This window comes from Bos taurus, chromosome 26 (assembly GCF_002263795.3).
Source record: "Bos taurus isolate L1 Dominette 01449 registration number 42190680 breed Hereford chromosome 26, ARS-UCD2.0, whole genome shotgun sequence".
NCBI classification, from domain to species: domain Eukaryota; kingdom Metazoa; phylum Chordata; class Mammalia; order Artiodactyla; family Bovidae; genus Bos; species Bos taurus.
In genome coordinates, this window is record NC_037353.1 from 5,469,837 (window position 1) to 5,491,326 (window position 21,490).

At 37.2% G+C, this 21,490-nt stretch overlaps 1 protein-coding gene and 1 pseudogene across 1 annotated transcript in view; both read left to right on the forward strand.

Moving 5' to 3' along the window:
• PCDH15 (protocadherin related 15) overlaps positions 1 to 21,490 on the forward strand; it is a 1,060,244-nt gene that overhangs the window by 960,783 nt on the left and 77,971 nt on the right. The window lies entirely within an intron of this gene.
• On the forward strand, positions 5,966 to 7,178 carry LOC107131862 (quinone oxidoreductase-like; annotated as a pseudogene).

Consider the following 21,490-nt stretch of genomic DNA (forward strand, 5'->3'; position numbering starts at 1 on the left):
GGGCAGGAGGAGAAGGGGACGACAGAGGATGAGATGGCTGGATGGCATCAGTGACTCGATGGACGTGAGTCTGAGTGAACTCCAGGAGTTGGTGATGGACAGGGAGGCCTGGCGTGCTGCGATTCATGGGGTCGCAAAGAGTCGGACATGACTGAGCGACTGATCTGATCTGATAGTTATAGTTAATAATAAGGAATTACCTAACTTTAATTCTTAGTGAAACAAAGCCATGTAGGTTTTTTAATGATATTTAGCAGGAAAGCTTATTTTGGGAGGATGGGACACCATGTTATCAGTGGCTTTGAGGAATGCCAGTAATCAAACATGGTAGGTTGGGTCTCAAAGATAGGATTAGTGAAGACAATGCAAGTTGGTTTGAAAAATAATATGAGATTATCCGGTTCTTGGTTTCAAAATTCAAAACTGTAAGACAGAGAGATAAAATTTGGACCTTAAAATTGTGTAATCATATTTACGGGCTGGTGAAAGAAATCAAAGAGGACACTAATAGATGGAGAAATATACCATGTTCATGGATTGGAAGAATCAATATAGTGAAAATGAGTATACTACTCAAAGCAATTTATAGATTCAATGCAATCCCTATCAAGCTACCAACGGTATTCTTCACAGAGCTAGAAGAATAATTTCACAATTTGTATGCAAATACAAAAAACTTCGAATAGCCAAAGCTATCTTGAGAAAGAAGAACGGAACTGGAGGAATCAACCTACCTGACTTCAGGCTCTATTACAAAGCCACAGTTATCAAGACAGTATGGTACTGGCACAAAGACAGAAATATTGATCAATGGAACAAAATAGAAAGCCCAGAGATAAATCCACGCATATATGGACACCTTATCTTTGACAAAGGAGGCAAGAATATACAATGGATTAAAGATAATCTCTTTAACAAGTGGTTCTGGGAAAACTGGTCAACCACTTGTAAAAGAATGAAACTAGAACACTTTCTAACACCATACACAAAAATAAACTCAAAATGGATTAAAGATCTCAACGTAAGACCAGAAACTATAAAACTCCTAGAGGAGAACATAGGCAAAACACTCTCTGACATACATCACAGCAGGATCCTCTATGACCCACCTCCCAGAATATTGGAAATAAAAGCATAAAGAAACAAATGGGATCTAATTAAACTTAAAAGCTTCTGCACAACAAAGGAAACTATTAGCAAGGTGAAAAGGCAGCCTTCAGAATGGGAGAAAATAATAGCAAATAAAGCAATGGGAAACAACTAATCTCAAAAATATACAAGCAACTCCTAGAGCTCAACTCCAGAAAAATAAGTGACCCAATCAAAAAATGGGCCAAAGAACTAAATAGACATTTCTCCAAAGAAGACATACAGATGGCTAACAAACACATGAAAAGATGCTCAACATCACTCATTATCAGAGAAATGCAAATCAAAACCACTATGAGGTACCATTTCACGCCAGTCAGAATGGCTGCGATCCATAAGTCTACAAGCAATAAATGCTGGAGAGGGTGTGGAGAAAAGGGAACGCTCTTACACTGTTGGTGGGAATGCAAACTAGTACAGCCACTATGGAGAACAGTGTGGAGATTCCTTAAAAAGCTGGAAACAGAACTGCCTTATGATCCAACAATCCCACCGCTGGGCATACACACTGAGGAAACCAGAAGGGAAACAGACACGTGTACCCCAATGTTCATCGCAGCACTGTTTATAATAGCCAGGACATGGAAGCAACCTAGATGTCCATCAGCAGATGAATGGATAAGAAAGCAGTGGTACATATACACAATAGAGTATTACTCAGCCACTAAAAAGAATACATTTGAATCAGTTCTAATGAGATGGATGAAACTGGAGCCTATTATACAGAGTGAAGTAAGCCAGAAAGAAAAACACCAATACACTATACTAACACATATATATGGAATTTAGAAAGATGGTAACAATAACCCTGTGTACGAGACAGCAAAAAAGACACTGATGTATAGATCAGTCTTATGGACTCTGTGGGAGAGGGAGAGGGTGGGGAGATTTGGGAGAATAGCAGTGAAACATGCATAATATCATGTATGAAACGAGTCACCAGTCCAGGTTCAATGCACGATACTGGATGCTTGGGGCTGGTGCACTGGGACGACCCAGAGGGAGGGTATGGGGAGGGAGGAGGGAGGAGGGTTCAAGATGGGGAACATAAGTATACCTGTGGCGGATTCATTTTGATATTTGGCAAAACTAATACAATATTGTAAAGTTTAAAAATAAATTAAATTAAAAAAAAAAAAAAGAAAAGAAAAGAGACAGACAGCTAAGCCTTTGCAAAACACATGAGCACAGGCAAAAGCTTTGCTGATGATAGCTTGGTGAACTATGTTGGATTCATGATCTCCAAAGAAGATTTACCTTTGGGACCAGGGACCAGGCTTGATCACTCAAGAGCTTTTGTGTAGCAGAGTTTTATTAAAGTAAGAAATGGGACAGAGAAAACTTCTGATATAGACATCAGAAGGGGATGGAGAATGCTCCCCTTGCTAGTGTTAGCAAGGGAGTTATATACTTTAATTAGTTATTACAATAAATCAAAAGGATGTCTCAAGGTTGTAAAGATCTTACAAAACCCACTCCCATAATTTAGATTTTAAGATAACAGAATTAGCCAGAAGGTTTTCACCAGGCTTCCCTGCTGATTCAGAAGGTAAAGCATCTGCCTGCAATGCAGGAGACCTGGGTTCAATCCCTGGGTCAGTAAGATATCCTGGAGAAGGAAATGGCAACCCATTCTAGTACTCTCGCCTGGAAAATTCCATGGATGGAGGAGCCTGGTAGGCTACAGCCCATGGTGTCGCAAAGAGTCGGACACGACTGAGTGACTTCACTTTCAGCAAGGAGAAACTGTCCTCAAGCAGAATATATTGTTGTTATATAATCCCTAGTACAGAGTTTAAACTGAGTTGTTTGTTGTGTAATCATCAGTTCCAGGCTTAAAGAAAAAAAAAAAAAAAAAAAACACACATTTTATGTGACTAAGACTAAGGAATTTAGAGAAAAAAGAAATATTTGTCCTTTCCTCCTCCTTGAGAATTCCAGACCCATATCTCTGCTTCGAGAGCCCCAGATTCCCTTCTTCTCCTCGGGGATACTGGACTCTTATCAAACTGTCTAGGAATTGACTCTCTCATTTCCTCCTTTTCTTTTAGGAGAATTGTGTTGCCAAGGGAAAGGGGTGTCGATTTTGCTCCATAACTACTTCCTGTTGAGAGGTGTGGTCCCTAAATTGTTGAGACAACATATTCTCCTAACCCTCAGAGGGTCTTTGATCCAAGTAATAGAGGAGGTTGTGGCACTCGTAGGAGCCTGGACAACCATTTGTAACTTAAAGCTTTCAGACGGTTAGAACAAACCCCATTAAACAATTACAGATGTAAGAAGAAATAGTCATTAAACCAAGTTAAAACCAAAATTAAAAGCCACATTATGTCCATAGTTACATCAATCCATCTTAGGATTGTTAGATGTCATCACAGAGTTGAAGAAAGTCCTTTCCTTAAAGTGGGGAAACCTACCATGGGAAGCTTTCAATTGATGAGGAGGGGAGTGCTCCTTAGACCTAGCAATTAGACCAATTGTGGAATGAAGCATAGGAAAAAGCCCAGGACAGGAAGGCATTGTCTTGAGGGTCAAATGGCAGACTCAGGACTTTTGGAATCAGCAGAAGTAAGCCCACATAGATTCCCAGGCCCATCTCATTTCCTGGCTCAAACACCAGCTTGTTTGACTCAAAGGCTGGTTCAGGAGTTAATCTCCTGGTAATGTCCGTTGAAAAGCTAAAAGCTGAGTCACATACTTAATTTTAAGGCTTCAGGATCTATGACAATATCTGTGCACAAAAACAGTCTGTCAGAGAGACAGTCCCTTCTTCTTAGGGGCAGTATGAGCCCTCATTAAAGCTATGGGTAGAATGTAAACCAGCTGTCTTGTGTTTCCTGAGTTAGCTTACACAGGTGTCTTTTAATAATGCCATCAGCCTTTACAACTTTTTCTGAAGATTGGGATCTCTAGGAACAGTGTAAGTGATATTCTATTCTTAGAGCTTTTGACACCCATCGAGGTACAGTAGCTTTAAATGTGGAACATCGTTGCTCTGAACTTTATAGAGTTTAAGATCTCACTTACATCATGAGAAGTCAGTACAGTAAGATTTTGCCCATTCATTAACCTCTGGCTTTAGTGGATACTGCTTTTGAAGTGAAAATAGGTGAGGGTCATTGAGCTTGATAAAGATAGGAACAGCATTTTGTGCTCAACCCAAAGTTTTTCATCAGTCCACATTCTAGGATTTACAGTTTGTTCCATGAAAAAGTGGGTTCCGTATTCATAAAAATAGAGGCCTGGACCTTGTTCAGTATATCCCTCCCCAGAAGGGGTGAGGGAGACTCTGGCACGATTAGAAACTCATGAGAAAACAGCACAGAGTCCCAGTTGTAGCTTAAATGATGACTGACATAATAATCTTTGGCTCATCCAGACAGTCCCATTATGATAGTGGATAGGGAGGAAAGCAGACCAGGGGCTTTAGCAAACAGGGAGAAATTTGCCCCAGTGTTCAAAAGAAATTGACTGACTAGCCCTCCACAGTTATTAATACCTGGGGTTCCTCGGGTGTGATTAGGACAGGAGCTTGTGTGGGGACCCCTGGGCACCTTCAGTCCTGATTGTCTTGAGAGTCTGACCCCTGGGACCTACACCTCAGAGGACAGTCTCTTCTCCAGTAAGATCCCTTGCAGACTGGACCTGGAGCTGGGGATCGCTTAGATGCCTGAGGGCAATCCCACTTGAGATGCCCCTCCTTTCCACAGAAATAACAAATCCATCCCTTTTCACCTGGGTTCCTCTGGGCATTTTTCTCAGGCTGTTTCAGAGCATGTCTATCAGCCATTGTTGGGGCTTCAGTCTTTTTCCTGGCTCTTTTTTCCTATTATTTTCCTCCTCATATTCTCTACCATAATATACCATCTGAGCCAGTTTCAACAAATTATCTAAAGACTGATTTGGTCCATACGCCTGTTTTTGTAACTTATGGCAGATATCTGGAGTTGACTAAGAGAGAAATCTATCTTTTAAGATCATTTCTCCCTCTGTAATTTTGAGATCAATGTCAGTAAACTTGTGGAGAGCCTCCTGTAGTCTATACAAGGAGTTTATCAGGAGTTTCCTTCTCTCCCTCTTCTATGTCAGCCAACTTAATATAAAGTCTTAGCACGTGCTCACTTGAGTCCTGCAAGAATACATCCAGCAAAGTGGCTCTGTTATGGGAACCGTTTGGCTCCCAGCAGGAAGAAGGGCTATTTCATGTTCGCTCTTTCCCCTTGTCTCACACTCAAACCATTCATCTCTGAAGGTAGTAGCCTCCCCCAAAACTCAAGTTTTTGAGTCAGGAATCAGTGTCTGTCCCAAGACATACATTGTATCTCTCCAAGTAAGCTCATAAGGTAAAGTTAGTCCCGTAAAGGCTTCTATGTATTTTTTGGATCCTCTCAATAGTATTGACCACAATTGGTGCTGTGTGAATTTTTACCGATATTGAGGCAACCCCTCCTGAAAGGGTGCCCTGATTCTCAGCCTGTTCAGTTGAGAGCCCCTGATACAGGGGCAAAGTAAGAGAACAGGAGGCAACTGAAGATTTTACACCCAAATCTGCATCCTTAGGACACAAGCCTGGCATGTGTCTTGCAGAGAGAAAAAGAGCAACACATTTATCACTTCTACCCATTTCTCTTGTTTTCTATGGAACCAATCTAGTTGTAAAACAATATCGTAATTGAGAGACTTCAACTGGCCAGCATTCCCCATCTTCCAAAGGATACTGTAGTCATTCAGTATCACAGAAGAAGATCAGGTATGCCTTTTTAAACTCTGGGGATCAAACTTGCCCCAGCTGTTTTTTAAAATACATTTTAAAGGAATGGTTTTGGAACTGCTAGCTCCCATCTATAAGAGAGAGAAAAAGCGGCATCCAAAGCCATGTCTTCTTTCCACCGGAAGCGTCCCCCCCACCCCAATTCTAGATGGGGGTGTAGACAGAATTTCCACTGAAGCTTTCCTTCCCTGGTTGGACTTAGTGTGTCCCTTACTGACGCAGGCGCCTTACTTGTCCCTCCTGGTTCTACCACCGAGACGGGGTGGAGATGTGCCAGGGTTAGACCTGATGGTATCCCAGACTGATTTCTAGTTCCTTACCACCAAGATCGTTGTTTGATTTGCTCTTAGAAAGGTGACAGAATGTTCACTACCAGCATGATCTCTGAGGACTCTGCAGATTATGCTCTGGCATGAGATTACGCTGTTTACAAACTGCCAGAAAAATGAGTTTTAAACAAGGAGCTGTCATTGGTATCCCATATTTTGCTGCTTTTTTGAGCTCTGCTCCTCAGTGCCCATGTGCAAGCTAGAGAAAGTGTTCTGGTTCATGGGGCTAGTGGAGGAGTTGGAGTAACAGCATGCCAAACTGTTAGAGCTAATGGCTTAAAGGTCTGGGGCACAGCTGGTACTGAAGAAAGACAAAAATTGTTTTGCAAAATAGAGCCGACAAAGTGTTTAGTCACAAAGAAGCTAACTATATTGATAAAATTAAGAAATCTGTTGGTGAAAAAGAAATTGATATGATTACTGAAATGTTAGCTAATGTGAATCTGAGCTATAATTTGAATCTGCAGAGATCATATTGAAATAAACCCACAGGACACTAGGGCAAAGGAATCTATTAATAGCATAATAGGAGTTGCTCCCTATTCAAGGAGGAATTTCAGTTGTTTGTAGCAGCCTTTCAAACCATAATGGAAATTGGTTGGTTGTAACCAGTATTCATTGGAGAAGATGACCCAGGTTCAGGAAGATGTCATTCTTCAGTGGCGCTACTGGAAAAATGAGTCTTCTCTTTAAATAATCAATCCTTCTATAAATTTCCTATGTAATTAGAGGTATCTTGAGTGAATGAGTGACAATTGCTTAATCATGTCTGACTCTTTGCGACCCCATGGACTATGAAGGCCATGGAATTCTCCAGGCCAGAATACTGGAGTGGGTAGCCTTTCCCTTCTCCAGGGGATCTTCCCAACCCAGGGGTCAAACCAGATCTCCCACATTGCAGGCAGATTCTTTACCAGCTGAGCCACAAACGAAGCCCATAGAGAAATTTTGTTTGTTGCTAGTTGAATTTTTTTTTTTTTTTTCCTAATTGAACCTAAGATACTGTGTAAATTTCAGGTGAAAGTGAAAGTGAAGTCACTCAGTCATGTCCGACTCTTTGGACTATAGCCCACCATTCCCCTTATCCATAGAATTTTCCAGGCAAGAATACTGGAGTGGGTTGCCATTTCCTTCTCCAGGGGATCTTCCCAACCCAGGAATCGAATTGGGGTCTCCTGCATTGCAGGTGGGTTATTTACCAGCTGAGCCACAAGGGGAGCCCTTGTAAGAGGTATCTTACCTCAGTTTTATGTATACCACATTTGTTTTAATTAGCATTCATTTGATTCAGTGAGTTCTTATATTTAAGAAGAAAAGATTTACTTTTAGAGATCATAGGCATTGGATTACAATTTATTTTATAGCCGTCAAATGTCTATATGCCTTCTACCTCTTATTAAGGAATCATCATGGTAGTAAATAGGATGTTAGTGGTCATTTGGCATCAGAGGACATTACAGGAATTCCTAACCGACTGCTAATCATGAATTGCATACTTTTGACTAAAATATGCTAATTTTAAAATAAGACTGCCTGACTTCCAAACCTACTTCTTATACAGTTTCTTTAGTCTCTGATTAGCCCAGAACTATGTTGGATTCTGAAGATTTTCTGGGCAAAATGAGACCCCTTTTCCCAACTAATCTCATCTAGTTCTCCAAGTCTCTCAGAAGGGCAAGATAAACAATGTGCATAGACATTTGTTAGTTTCCAGTATTCCTCAATATTTTATGACAATCACTAGGCAATTGACTGATTACTAATGACTCATATATTCTGTGAGGTCAGCAACCTTATCTTTAGTATAATATGATATTAGGTACATAGTTTCCAAGGAGATACTTATTGACTGCTGTTGCTACTGCTGTTCAGTTGCTGAGATTCACCTTCAAGTTAGAATTATCTCTTTGTAGGATGGGGATCATGTATTTTTATTTAAATTAATGAGTGATCTGACTTTGTTATAATACAGTAACTTCAATAAATTCTATATTGTTCTTTAAAAAAGAGTATATTTTTTAAAAGGCCATATTGATTTTTTGTTCTGTGTTCTTGTCCTTAGCAAACCACAAAATTGGGTGAGCTTATCTTCAGCAATTAACATACATCTGAGAAATGGAAAAAAGCCTTGAAGTTCTCATAGAAAAAATAGAAGCATAATCAAGAAATCTGTAAAATTTTTAAAATAGGCTTTTTCTGTAAGAGGGTACTAAAGTCACCTTAAAAAAAGCCCCAAACTTGAAAAGACTAGCAATTTCAGAGTCTTAAGGAAATCCCTTAAATTCCCCCCTTAGAGATAGACATAGTCAAAAAAACCTATTTTTCAAAGAAAAAGTATTAATAGAAAAGTCTGAACTGCAAAAATTTATCTTTCAATATTATAAAATGAACTCTCTGTTAAAAAGTTGAAAAATGAAGCAGTCATTTCTCTGGCTTGACACATAATCTTTTCTGGCACCTCCTGAACATATCAATGTTATGTTAACAATCATGGAAATTAGGGATAACTAATGAGACAAGGAAAAGAACACAATAAAAATGTGTAATCTCACCTGCATTTATAAGGGTCTGATTAACACCAAATGCAATTAAAATATTGAATTCTCTTTCAACATGTCATTTAATGGAGCAGCAAGACCAGGATAAGAGCAAAGACAACTCCATTTCCTGCCAGTGTTTGTGTTCTGCTTTGTTCTGAAAAAGAGGTGTAGAGATGAAGCTACTTGTCTTAATCTAATTCCTACTGAACCTTGGTAGTATCTTCACAGAAGGGAAAAAAAATGAAAACTGTTAAGTGCAATTTTTAATGAAATTTATTGGTTTAGTACAGGGGCTATCTGTCTCTGAAGCAAGGAGCTAGAAATGACCTTCACCACATACTTCTCTAGGTACAAGTCTGATGGCAAATCCTACATGAGACATAGAGTGAAAGATGAAAGGCTTTGCTTATGAACTGTTTGATTTGAGGTCATTTAGCAGGTCCTCTGGCTTTCCTGATGGCTCAGTGGTAAATAATCCATCTGCCAATGCAGGAGACATGGGTTCGATCCTTGGGTGAGGGACATTCCTTGGAGAAGGAAATGGCAACTCACTCCACTTTTCTTGCCTGGGAAATCCCATGAACAGAGGAGCCTGGAGGGCTATAGTTTGTGGGGTCACAAAGAGTTGAACAGGACTTAGTGACCAAACAGCAACAACTGGGTCCTCCACGGTTGGAATGCCATTTACAGAATGAATTTGTTTCTTTCTGCCACCAGAGTTAAGAAAATTAAATGATACTCTATTCATAAAGTGCTTAGCCTAAAGAAGGACACTGGTTACAACCTTCAGATTATTTTTCATGTTTTCCTAGATCTTTCTTGAGTATAATCTTCTATTCATTACTCTTTTTCAGTGCTGAGAGTCAACCTACATTTAATGACTTCAATCATTGCCAGTGCCAGTTCTTCACTGGCTAGAGAACTATTTAGATTAGAGAAAGCTGCTGCTGCTAAGTCACTTCAGTTGTGTCCAACTCTGTGCGACCCCATAGACGGCAGCCCACCAGGCTCCCCCGTCCCTGGGATTCTCCAGGCAAGAACACTGGAGTGGGTTGCCATTTCCTTCTCCAATGCAGGGAAGTGGAAAGTGAAAAGCTAGTCAAAGGCAGTTAGGTTAAAGGCAGGTTGGCCAGTGCTATTTTTTGGCTAAAACAAACGTAGGACCACACAAACAAAGCTAACAATTTTATTATGAATAAATGCTATCTAGTTTTTGTTGGTGGCTCAGTCAGTAAGAATCTGCCTGCAATGCAGGAAACCTGAGTTCAATTCCAGAGGGAAGATGCTCTGGAGAAGGGAATGGTTACGCACTCCAGTATTGTTGCCTGCAGAATTCCATGAACAGAGGAGCCTTGTGGGCTACTGTCCATGGGCTCACAGAGTCAAACATGACTAAGGGAATAACACTTTCACTTTCAATGTCTTTCAAACTTTAACTTTGATGCTCTCTGAGGTGTATATACACACACATATATACATGTATGTAGACTGAACATACACTGTATATAGAACGGATAAATTGTTTTAAAACAATTTATAGATTTTTTTCTGTTTGTTAATAATTTTACTTGATTATCATAACTTTTATCCTACTCTTAATATTATGCTTATCTGGATATACTCTCTTTTGTTTGAAATAAAGAAAATTCTGAATGTCTGATTAATGACTGAGAATACTAGGCTATAAAGTCACAAAGATGGCATGCCCTTGGTTACAGAAAGTGTATATATGTGTGTAATAATACATTCTGTATATATGTGCATATATGTATATATATACACACAAACATCTTATATACATTGTACGTATACGTTCTATATACAGTGTATGTACAGTCTACATACATGAATATATGTGTGTGTATATACATTCTATATATATGTGTGTGTGTATAAATATATATATATATATATATATATATATATACTTTGTATATATATTGTAAATATATAAGGACATATGTGCTGTGCTTAGTCACATCTGACTCTTTGTGACCCCGTGGACACAAGACTAGACTTTTTGTCTTGTGTCTAGAAGCCCACTAGACTTCTCTGTCCCTGGGGATTTTCCAGGCAAGAACACTGGAGTGGGTTGCTATGCCCTGCTCCAAGGGGATCTTCCTAACTCAGGGATCGAACCCAGGTCTCCCACATTGCAGGCGGATTCTTTACCTTCTGAGACACCAGGGAAGCCCAGAAGGACGTATATAAAGATATTAATAATAACAATGAATGGATGACATTGTAGAGTTTTTAATATTCCTTTATTAATTTGCATTTCTGGTATTTCTCTAACAAGCAAGAAGTAATAAAATATTTTATATATTAGGCACATTATAAATTATTATTGGCCATTTATTACATTTTACATTTATAAATAACACAGACTAAGAATAATTAGACAGAAATGACAGGAAATTTTATAAAGGAAGTAAAAATAAAGATACTTTAATAATTTTGTAAAATTATGTTGATAAATTTACACCATCCTATCCATGTTTCTCAAAGAATAAAGCTGTTCCGAAAACAAGCTTTGGGAATACTAACCTTTTGCTGTATAATCTCTAGATGAAAATTTACCATTGGCCACTATGTTTTATAACATATCATTTTGGGGTCAATTCACTTTAGAATTTCATTCAACAAAGACTATTTTATAGGAATTTTAGTTTGGTTTTACAGCTTTTTTTTTTTTTTTTTTTTTGGTCTTTTTCTTAGCAAACTTGTTAGAGGAGAATATGGACATAAAATTCATCATTTTATAAAGTAGAAAAATATACATATATATGTACCTGTGTATATATGTGTGTGTGTGGAGAGAAAGAGTTCTAAAACACTACCAAAAACATTAAAAGAAGACCATTTCAGAGACCAATGTCTTTTGTTGAATGTGCTTTTCATGTTAAAATATTTCAACATATATATTCAAGGAGACAGGTTTCATTGTCATGCCATGTGCAAATAGCACCATTGCAATCTGTAAATACACTCTTCTTTACTTTAGTGTCCCTTTAACAATTCAAAAGCTTTTCTTTTGGTGTCCATTAGTTTTATCACAGCACTTTAAATTCAATATATTTTTGAAAGTTCTCAATTTATTTTCCAAGGTAAAAGGTTTATAAATTGAATTCTATTTTCCCTTGACATACGTTTTTTCCTGTAAAGTGACAATAAAGGTTTTTCTTTTCGTAGTAAAGCTTTTAGTTTGTGCTTGTTAATTTCTTATTAGGCAATAAAACATTGCCAAATAGAATGAATAGAGTTAAACATTCTGATTTAATTTTCAAATGCTTGGCTATCCCCTGACTTTATATTAGAGTTAATTGAAGGACAAGTAGGCTTCTTATACATTATTCATATGCTAAACATTTTTGCATGAATGAAGAGTGCCGTTATGTAACTTTTAACATTAATTCTGCCTTAATATTGTAAAAATATATGTCATGATGTTTAAACAAAAAGATACTCAAATCTTTTTGTGGAACAAGTGGTCCAAATTAATTCACAAATTAAGGACATACTGTGTTAAGTAATCTAATGATGAGAACAAAAACACCTTTAAAAATTATGTTCAAAGGAATTGAGCAAAAATATATTTTAAATTTAAATTTTTAAAGTAGTGGCATTGGCCAATGGGGATTATGAAATACAAAGATGAATTAGAAAATAGCCCTGCTCCCAGTGAATATATAGCCAAGTACAAAAGATAGAAAGTAATGTGTTTGTCAATGTACAAGAGGTAATAAGAAATAGAAGAGATAAGCTAGAAAGCTCCAGAGTATTCATAGCAAAGTTGGCAAGAACGACCTAAACTCGATGGTTCATACCAGGCACTGCATTTTATACCTCAGTGAATATTCACAGCCAACCTATTCAGCATGTCCTATTTTACTCATTTATAATGAGGAACTAAACTCTAGAGAATTGTTTGCCCGCATTCATATGGCCATTAAGTGGTAGACCTAAGCATATCCATCACTTCTAAATATTAATCTCTGATATTATATTCATATTTCAGCCAAATATTATTAGACCATTAACTGGACATTATTCCATAATAAAAGATATAAATGGAAACAAAGTTTATGTGTAATGAAGACATAATTAAATATTAGAATATGCCAAGGTAAAAAGTGTACAAAAATATATAAAATATACTACTGAAAACATGCAGCACTCCCTAGGGGATACCCTTCAAAAAAGCAGTCTTATAAGCTGTTTTAGCCGAGAAGGCAATGGCACCCCACTCCAGTACTCTTGCCTGGAAAATCCCATGGATGGAGGAGCCTGGTAGGCTGCAGTCCATGGGATCGCTGAGGGTCGGACACGACTGAGCGACTTCACTTTTACTTTTCACTTTCATGCATTGGAGGAGGAAATGCCAACCCACTCCGGTGTTCTTGCCTGGAGAATCCCAGGGACGGGGGAGCCTGGTGGGCTGCCGTCTATGGGGTCGCACAGAATCGGACACGACTGAAGTGACTTAGCAGCAGCAAGCTGTTTTAGTACCATATATTCAATATGTGTGTGTATGTACATGCCCACACACATGTGCAACAGTGTAGTTCAGGAGTGAATATGGCCTAGCAGACATGAGTCATTTTAAGTGATAAGAAGCTATGTGTGAAAAAAAAAAAAAAAGAAGCTATGTGTGCAAACGACTGAAATCATGAAAGAGCATAAATTGTTCAGAAGGAAAAAAAAGTAGGTAATGTGGTTGGTTTTGGAGAAATATAAACAGAGTAAATATAGAGCAAGAAAATGGAATGTTAAACTGGGATTAGACTGGGAATATTTCATGGACTTGTCTTAAATTTCATCTTCTAGGAGGCAGGAGCTATCATTCATTTTTAAGCTATTGTTGAATTTAAAAATGAAACAGGAGAGCCTGAAATTGGGCAATGTCAGCTTGATGGATAGTCACTGAAGTGAGAAATATTTCAGAGTAGAACTTATTAGGCTTGATGATGGACTGGGAGTAGAAAGGAAAGGGATGAGGTGAGACAGTTGAAGACCCTACTGAGATTTTTAGCTCAGTCAATCCATATGAGCTAATACCCTTACCATGAGAAGAGAAGACAGAGGAGGAACAAGTATGGTAGCCAGAGGAAGGACTAGAGGGTGACAGCTGAGAAGATACTAAATTTGGTTTAAATTGATTGAATGTAATGTAACTAAGGAAGAACCAGAAAGCTTGAGGTAATGCATATGTCATTAAATTTCCTTTGAATACTGAAGGATTTAGGATTCGCAAGATGAGGAGGGGGAACACATGTATACCTGTGGCAGATTCATTTTGATATATGGCAAAACCAATACAATATTGCAAAGTTAAATAAAATAAAATTTAAAAAATAAGAATTCTTACAAAAGTACAAATTTCTTAAAATTTTAATGTGTTAGTTTTCTGTAAAAATCCACATTTTTTTTAATCCAAAATCAACTTTAAAAGTTAGTTTCCTCTCTTAAATAGAGGGCTCAAATTGTGCCTGTATTTTCTTTTGATACTATGTCTATTGAGTAGACTGCAATTTCTTTCTTTTTCACGTGAATGAGAAGTTAGAAAAAATGATTTCAGAGTTCATTTCAAAGCATCATTGAAGAATATATGATCACATTATATTACCAATGATGAGGAAAAGAACAAGTTATTTTTGAGATAATATTTATTTTCCAAAATATTTTACAAGGGAATGGAACTAAAACTGAAACAATGCTTCAATTATTATGTAAATGAAAGACATTCTTATTTTGTACTCTCATGCTTCCTGTAATACAGAATGTTTCAGTGTATAACTGTAAAAAAATATAAAAGGAATAGTTTGCTAATCTTCAGTTTCTTTATTTAATTTTTCAAATAGATATTATTGTGTGTTATTTGGTACCACTCTTTAACTTAGGTGAAAATTTTGGCAATTTCTAGATATAATAATAATAAACCCTGAAAATTCTGTAATACTGTGTTGCATGATATGACAAACCATTTTTAGACAGTTGTTTCTACATTGAGTTGTGATTTACTCATTAGACTATCTCTGAATTACTTTATACTTAAAGGATCAATGTCCTTATTGAAATTAAGAATTATTTCTATTGGACTGTGGTCCTTTTTTGACATTCTTATAAAAAATCAAATACTAAGCTTTCTTATTTAAAATCTTAAAAAAAAATTATCATCTCTTTTTTGCTGTTGTTTTTACAGAAGTCTTAAATAGCCTTCCAAATAGATCAATCTATCTGACACTTTCCTTGTTTATATTTAGTATATGTTGGGCATACAGCCTTTAAGGGCTTTAAAGTGAAGGTTTCTTTATAGTTCCTAAAAATACAGAAGCCAAGTTCAACTAGTCTAAGTCAAAGCTCTGTTCTTTTTGTTCCTTGCAAACAGCTTGACATGCTGACATTCATTGGTGGTAATGTGAGATTTGAGTATTTTTACCCTGACAATCTAAAATATTTACACTCTAATTTCAGGGAGATTAAGGCTTCAATGTTAAATGTTAAAATGGGGTCTAATTGAGAAGCAAAAATTAAAGTTAGCATCATTGGACTTTAATGGGCTTTGGAAGTTCTCTGGACATCACTAATTATTCTACTAATATTTCTGCATCCATAGTATTCATTTAGTCAACAGAGGGGAACAGTTATTTAGGCTGTGAGAAAATTAATGTGCTCACCTACTCCCCTGTATGATAGAAGCAATTATTTGGTGATTTTCTCTTAATGTTGGCCACCTGTGTGCATTAAACTTTCCAGATGAGGTCTTAGAAATGCCTAAGTGGTTTTCTGTGTCCTAGTTTTCATTTAAAAATATAATTACAGCAAGTATAATTATAATATTCATTTCTGACTTTCATTTTTAAAAACAGCTGTAGACATAACTTTCCTGATTTTGCTCATAAAGAGAAACTCACGAAAGTCAGTGAATCAAATCTTCCAGTGTCACCTCTTCCAGATAATAATGGCTGTGTCAGGAATCCAATATAAGTTTTTTATTATAAAGGAGCTGATGGAATAAATAAAATGGCATTGATTCTTTAGTAAATTTGATTCATTTAGAATTTTCACAATAGATCAGATTTAACTTTTAGATGTTAGTTTAGCCAAATTTGTTATATGCCCCCTTATTACAATCTAAAAAAACGATGGAGTAGATTTCTAATTTTTATTTTTTTCCCTTTCATAGACTATTTCTATGAATGTTTTCCAGTTTTTATGGAAACAATGCAGTTTATATTCCTAATAATTTATTTATTAAAAAAATACCTCTTGGCTATTTTACTCTATTTAAACCTGAGTTCACTAACAATATCTTAGGCAAAGTATTTCCTTCCAATCTGGTTCTTAATCCTCTAGAATATGTGAAATCTAATTTTTGCTCTGTCATTCAGTACACTAAAACTCTTGTGCCATATGCATAAGCTTCTAACAACTTCATCTATGAGTTTTTCATTTCAGTTATTATTTTCTGACTTCGAGAAGATACATTTTACCTACGTTCAACTAATCTAATTTTATTTATATTTTAAAAAATATATATTATTTAATGAAACATATTGAACATTTACATTATACTGTTTTCCAAATTCACATATCTAAAGCCTTTGTGGGTATGACTTTGATTTTCTGTCTCAATGGGCTCTCTTTTCATGATACTTGGTTTCCTGTTCATTTTGAGAACTATCTGACTCTAACTTTTCATCTTTCTTGGAGTTTATTTGTTAGAATTACTTGAGGCATAGATTGTAGATAACTTTTTTGAAAAAGTGTTTGCTTCTGTGAGAAAACTAGACTGTTATCATTAAAAATAAAATTCTCAGTTGTGGTTCTTCGGTTTATTCAGGTAGAGTTCAGGACCACTGAATTTACAAATTGATAACATTATGATTTATCCTTGAGTTGAGGAAATCGTGGTGTGTGAATAAAGGTTGTAAATGCTGATGAAGGCTTGTGTTGGTTATAGACTGAGTTTCAGTAAAGTTTGGGTGTCTTTGCTTTCTGTTTTTTCTCCACTGCATTCAACATCAGGGTTTAACCAGGCAGTTTTCTTTTTAGTTTTGGGTGGCAGTGGCAGTGGTGGCTGGAAAGGGGAGATAAATTTCTCATCCACCTTTAAAATGAGAACTTAGCCTTCTTCAGAGTGGAGGCTTATGAGACTCACGTCTATGAGTGGGCCTTGATCTTGCCTCCTATTCTCTGAGCCACTCAAGACCTCATAAGTTAAACTTTAAGTTTTCTTGGATCAACAGAAACCCTGTAGTGAACTTACTATCAGTACTAAACTGTCTAGATTCTTGTTTTCATTTAGTTTTTGACCTTCATACTTATTTTCTTCCTATCTCCTTGATATGTTTAGGAAAAATTATTAAGATCTTTTCAGTTCAGTCAGTCAGTTCAGTCATTCGGTCATGTTCGACTCTTCCGAACCCCATGGACTGCAGCATGCCAGGCCTCCCTGTCCATCACCAACTCCCAGAGTTTATGCAAACTCATGTTCATTGAGTCAGTGATGCCATCCAGCCATCTCATCCTCTGTCATCCCTTTCTCCTCCTGCCTTCAATCTTTCCCAGCATCAGGCTCTTTTCCAATGAGTCAGTTCTTCACATCAGGTGGCCAAAGTATTGGAGTTTCAGCTTCAGCATCAGTTCTTCCAATGAATATCCAGGACTGATTTCCTTTAAGGTTACCTGGTTTGATCTCCTTGCAGTCCAAGGGATTCTCAAGAGTCTTCTCCAACGCCACAGTTCAAAGGCATCAATTCTTTGGCGCTCAACTTGCTTTATAGTCCAGCCCTCACATCCATACATGACTACTTGAAAAACCATAGCCTTGACTAGATGGACCTTTGTTGGCAAAGTAATGTCTTTGCTTTTGAATATTTTATGGCTGCAGTCACCATCTGCAGTGATTTTGGAGCCCCCCAAAATAGTCTGTCACTATTTCTACTGTTTCCCCATTTATTTGCCATGAAGTGATGGGACCAGATGCCATGATCTTAGTTTTCTGAATGTTGAGTTTTAAGTCAACTTTTTGACTCTCTTCTTTCACTTTCATCAAGAGGCTCTTTAATTATTCACTTTCTGCTATAAGGGTGGTGTCACCTGCATATCTGAGGTTATTGATATTTCTCCCAGCAATCTTGATTTCAGCCTGTGCTTCATCCAGCCCAGCGTTTCTCATGATGTACTCTGCATATAAGTTAAATAAGCAGGGTGACAATATATAGCCTTGATGTACTCCTTTCCTTATTATCTAGCTTTCAGTGTTGTTTTCACTGGAATTTTAGTTCTGATACTTAGTCTGACACATTGAATGCAGTGATTATAATATAGATTTTAATGTAATATCTACCCAACTTTGCTATCAACTATCTTTATGATGTGAGGGCTTCCCTGGTGGCTCAGACAGTAGATTCTGCCTGCAATGTGAGATACCTGGGTTCTATCCCTGGGCCAGGAAGATCCCCTGGAGAAGGAAATGGCAACACACTCCAGCATTCTTACCTGGAAAATCCCATGGATGGAGGAGCCTGGTGGTCTACAGTCTATGGGATCTCAAAGAGTTGGAGATGACTGAGCAACTAGCACACATCTTTATGATTGTTAGCCAATCACTCATTTCTCTGAGCCTCCATCTCTGCACATATAAATTAATAGCAATAAAACTTGCTCAGTAGAAAAGATGACATGAAGTTATGTATGAAAAGTATTTACACAGCCCCTACACAATCATAATTGGTCAATAAATGTTAGCTCACCAAAGCAGCAATAACATAACATTATATAAGTAACATAAATAGACCTTGTGTTTTAAAGAACATTTTCAGTTCAGATCAGTTCAGTCACTCTGTTGTGTCCGACTCTTTGCAGCCTCCCTGTCCATCACCAACTCCCGGAGTCCACCCAAACCCATGTCCATTGAGTCGGTGATGCCATCCAACCATCTCATCCTCTGTTGTCCCCTTCTCCTCCTGCCCTCAATCTTTCCCAGCATCAGAGTGTTTTCAAATGAATCAGCTCTTCGCATCAGGTGGCCAAAGTATTGGAATTTCAGCTTCAACATCAGTCCCTTCGATGAACACCCAGGACTGATCTCCTTTAGGATGGACTGGTTGGATCTCCTTGCAGTCCAAGGGACTCTTAAGAGCCTTCTCCAACACCACAGTTCAAAAGCATCAATTCTTCGGTGCTCAGCTTGCTTTATAGTCCAACTCTCACATTCATACACAACGACTGGAAAAACCATAGCCTTGACTAGATGGACCTTTGTTGACAAAGTAATGTCTCTGCTTTTTATGCTGTCTAGGTTGGTCATAACTTTCCTTCCAAGGAGTAAGTGTCTTTTGATTTCATGGCTGCAGTCACCATCTGCAGTGATTTTGGAGCCCAGAAAATAAAGTCAGCCACTTTACTGGTTGCTAATTTTAAGTCTGACCCAGCCTCAGTCACTGGCTTTAACTGAACCCTCTGTAGTTCAAATCCATGTTGTGCAAGGGTCAACTGTATATAAGTCTTGGTCTAAAACCATGTGTTTTTGAAAACTAAATAGACAAAGTTAAAATTGAAAATCCTTTAAAATGGTCATAAGTAGTCAGAGGATGAGGTGGCTGGATGGCATCACTGACTCAATGGACATGAGTCTGAGTGAACTCTGGGAGTTGGTGATGGACAGGGAGGCCTGGCGTGCTGCAATTCATGGGGTCATGGGGTCGCAAAGAGTCGGACATGATTGAGAGATTGAACTGACTGACTGACTGAGTGTACCTATGAAATTTTTATCATTCACATTTTAACTTGCTAGTTTCAATTGAATGTGAGAGAGAGGTGAGAGATTTGAAAGAATGCTAATGATCCTGGCAACTATCCTCATAACTATTCTGAAATGAGATCTTTTCAGATTCCGAAGAGGAGCAAATCTATAAAAGAATCAGAAATTTTAAGTGGAGCCATTACAAATAGCATGTATATGACAGTAGTTTTATATAGTTGAAAAACACTAAAAACACCAAAGAAGCAGACTCACAGATACAGAGAAGAATCCAGTGGTTACCAGTGGGGAGCAGGAAGGAGAGAAAGCCTATGTAGGAGTAGAAGGAAAAAAAGTGGGTCACTATGGAATTATATCTTTTTTTTGTTTTTGTTTTGCCTTTTCATACTGTTCATGAGCTTCTTAAGGCAAAAATATTGAAGTGGTTTGCCATTTCCTTCTCCAGTGGACCATGTTAGAACTTTCCACCATGACCTGTCCATCTCAGGTGGCCCTATATGGCATGGCTCATAGTTTCATTGAGTTAGATAAGGCTGTGGTCCATGTGATCAATTTGATTAGACAGCATATTAAAAAGCAGAGACATTACTTTGCCAACAAAGGTCCATCTAGTCAGAGCTTTGGTTTTTCCAGTAGTCAGGTATGGATGTGAGAGTTGGACTATAAAGAAAGCTGAGCACTGAAGAATTGATGATTTTGAACTGTGATGTTGGAGAAGACTCTTGAGAATCCCTTGGACTGCAAGGAGATCAAACTAGTTAATTCTAAAGGAAATTAGTCCTGAATATTCATTGGAAGAACCGATGCTGAAGCTGAAACTCCAATACTTTGGTCACCTGATATGAAGAACTGACTCATTGGAAAAGACCCTGATGCTGGGAAAGACTGAAGGCAGAAGGAGAAGGGGACGACAGAGGATGAGATGGCTGGATGGCATCACTGACTCAACAAACATGAGTTTGAACAAGCTCCGGGAGTTGATGACGGACAGGGAAGCCTGGTGTGTTGTAGTCCATGGGGTCACAAAGAGTCAGACATGACTGAGCAACTGAACTGAAATGAACTGAACTGATGGGATTATAGAAAATAATCTGTGTGAAACTTTTGTAGAATTTAAAAAATCTTTCATTCAATTAAAAAAAATAGTCCAGTAAACATGATTTTTTTTTTTTTAATTTTGTATCTCATTTTCGGTAATTTGTTCCTAATGTATGAGGGAAAGTTATGCTTAAAAGATACTTCTGAGTTACCTAAACTTGTGCATTAAATGATTATTTGTTTCAGGAAGGTTATGTTTAAAAACACCTTAATCTGTTAAGGCAAAATATGCCACTATAGTAATTTAGTAAATTAGCAATACAGCAAACCAAAATTACATGTTTATTGAAATTGGAAGTAATCAGTAAGAACAGTGCAAAGAAGCTTAATATACAAAGCAATCAAAACAATCAAAATGATTTTGCTGTAACTGCCTTTTCTGTTCTTTTCTACTGTGTTACAGAGTTTGTTTTAAAATATTAAGGTTTCAGACTGCTAATTTGTCACAGAGAAACATCTGAAAGAGGAAAGGTGGATATGATAGTTTTAGTGAATCTATACAAGGCTATATAACTTTATTTGTGATACTAGATATGTAGCATTTAAATTTTAATTATAATTATTATTTGACTATTCTTATTTTTAAATATTGTTATTAAATATCAGATATCAAGCATTTATGGTTCATCATTACAATGATTTTTATTTTTATAAAAATAATTTTGTTTAACAAAATAAATTTTATTTAACAAAAATAAAACTCTCCAAGGAATATATTATTCTAGTACTTATATTAGTGTTGTCCAACAGAACTTTTGACAATAATGGAAATGCTCTAAATGTCCTCTGTCCAATGCAGTAGTCACAAGCCACTGAACACTTGAAATGAGGCTAA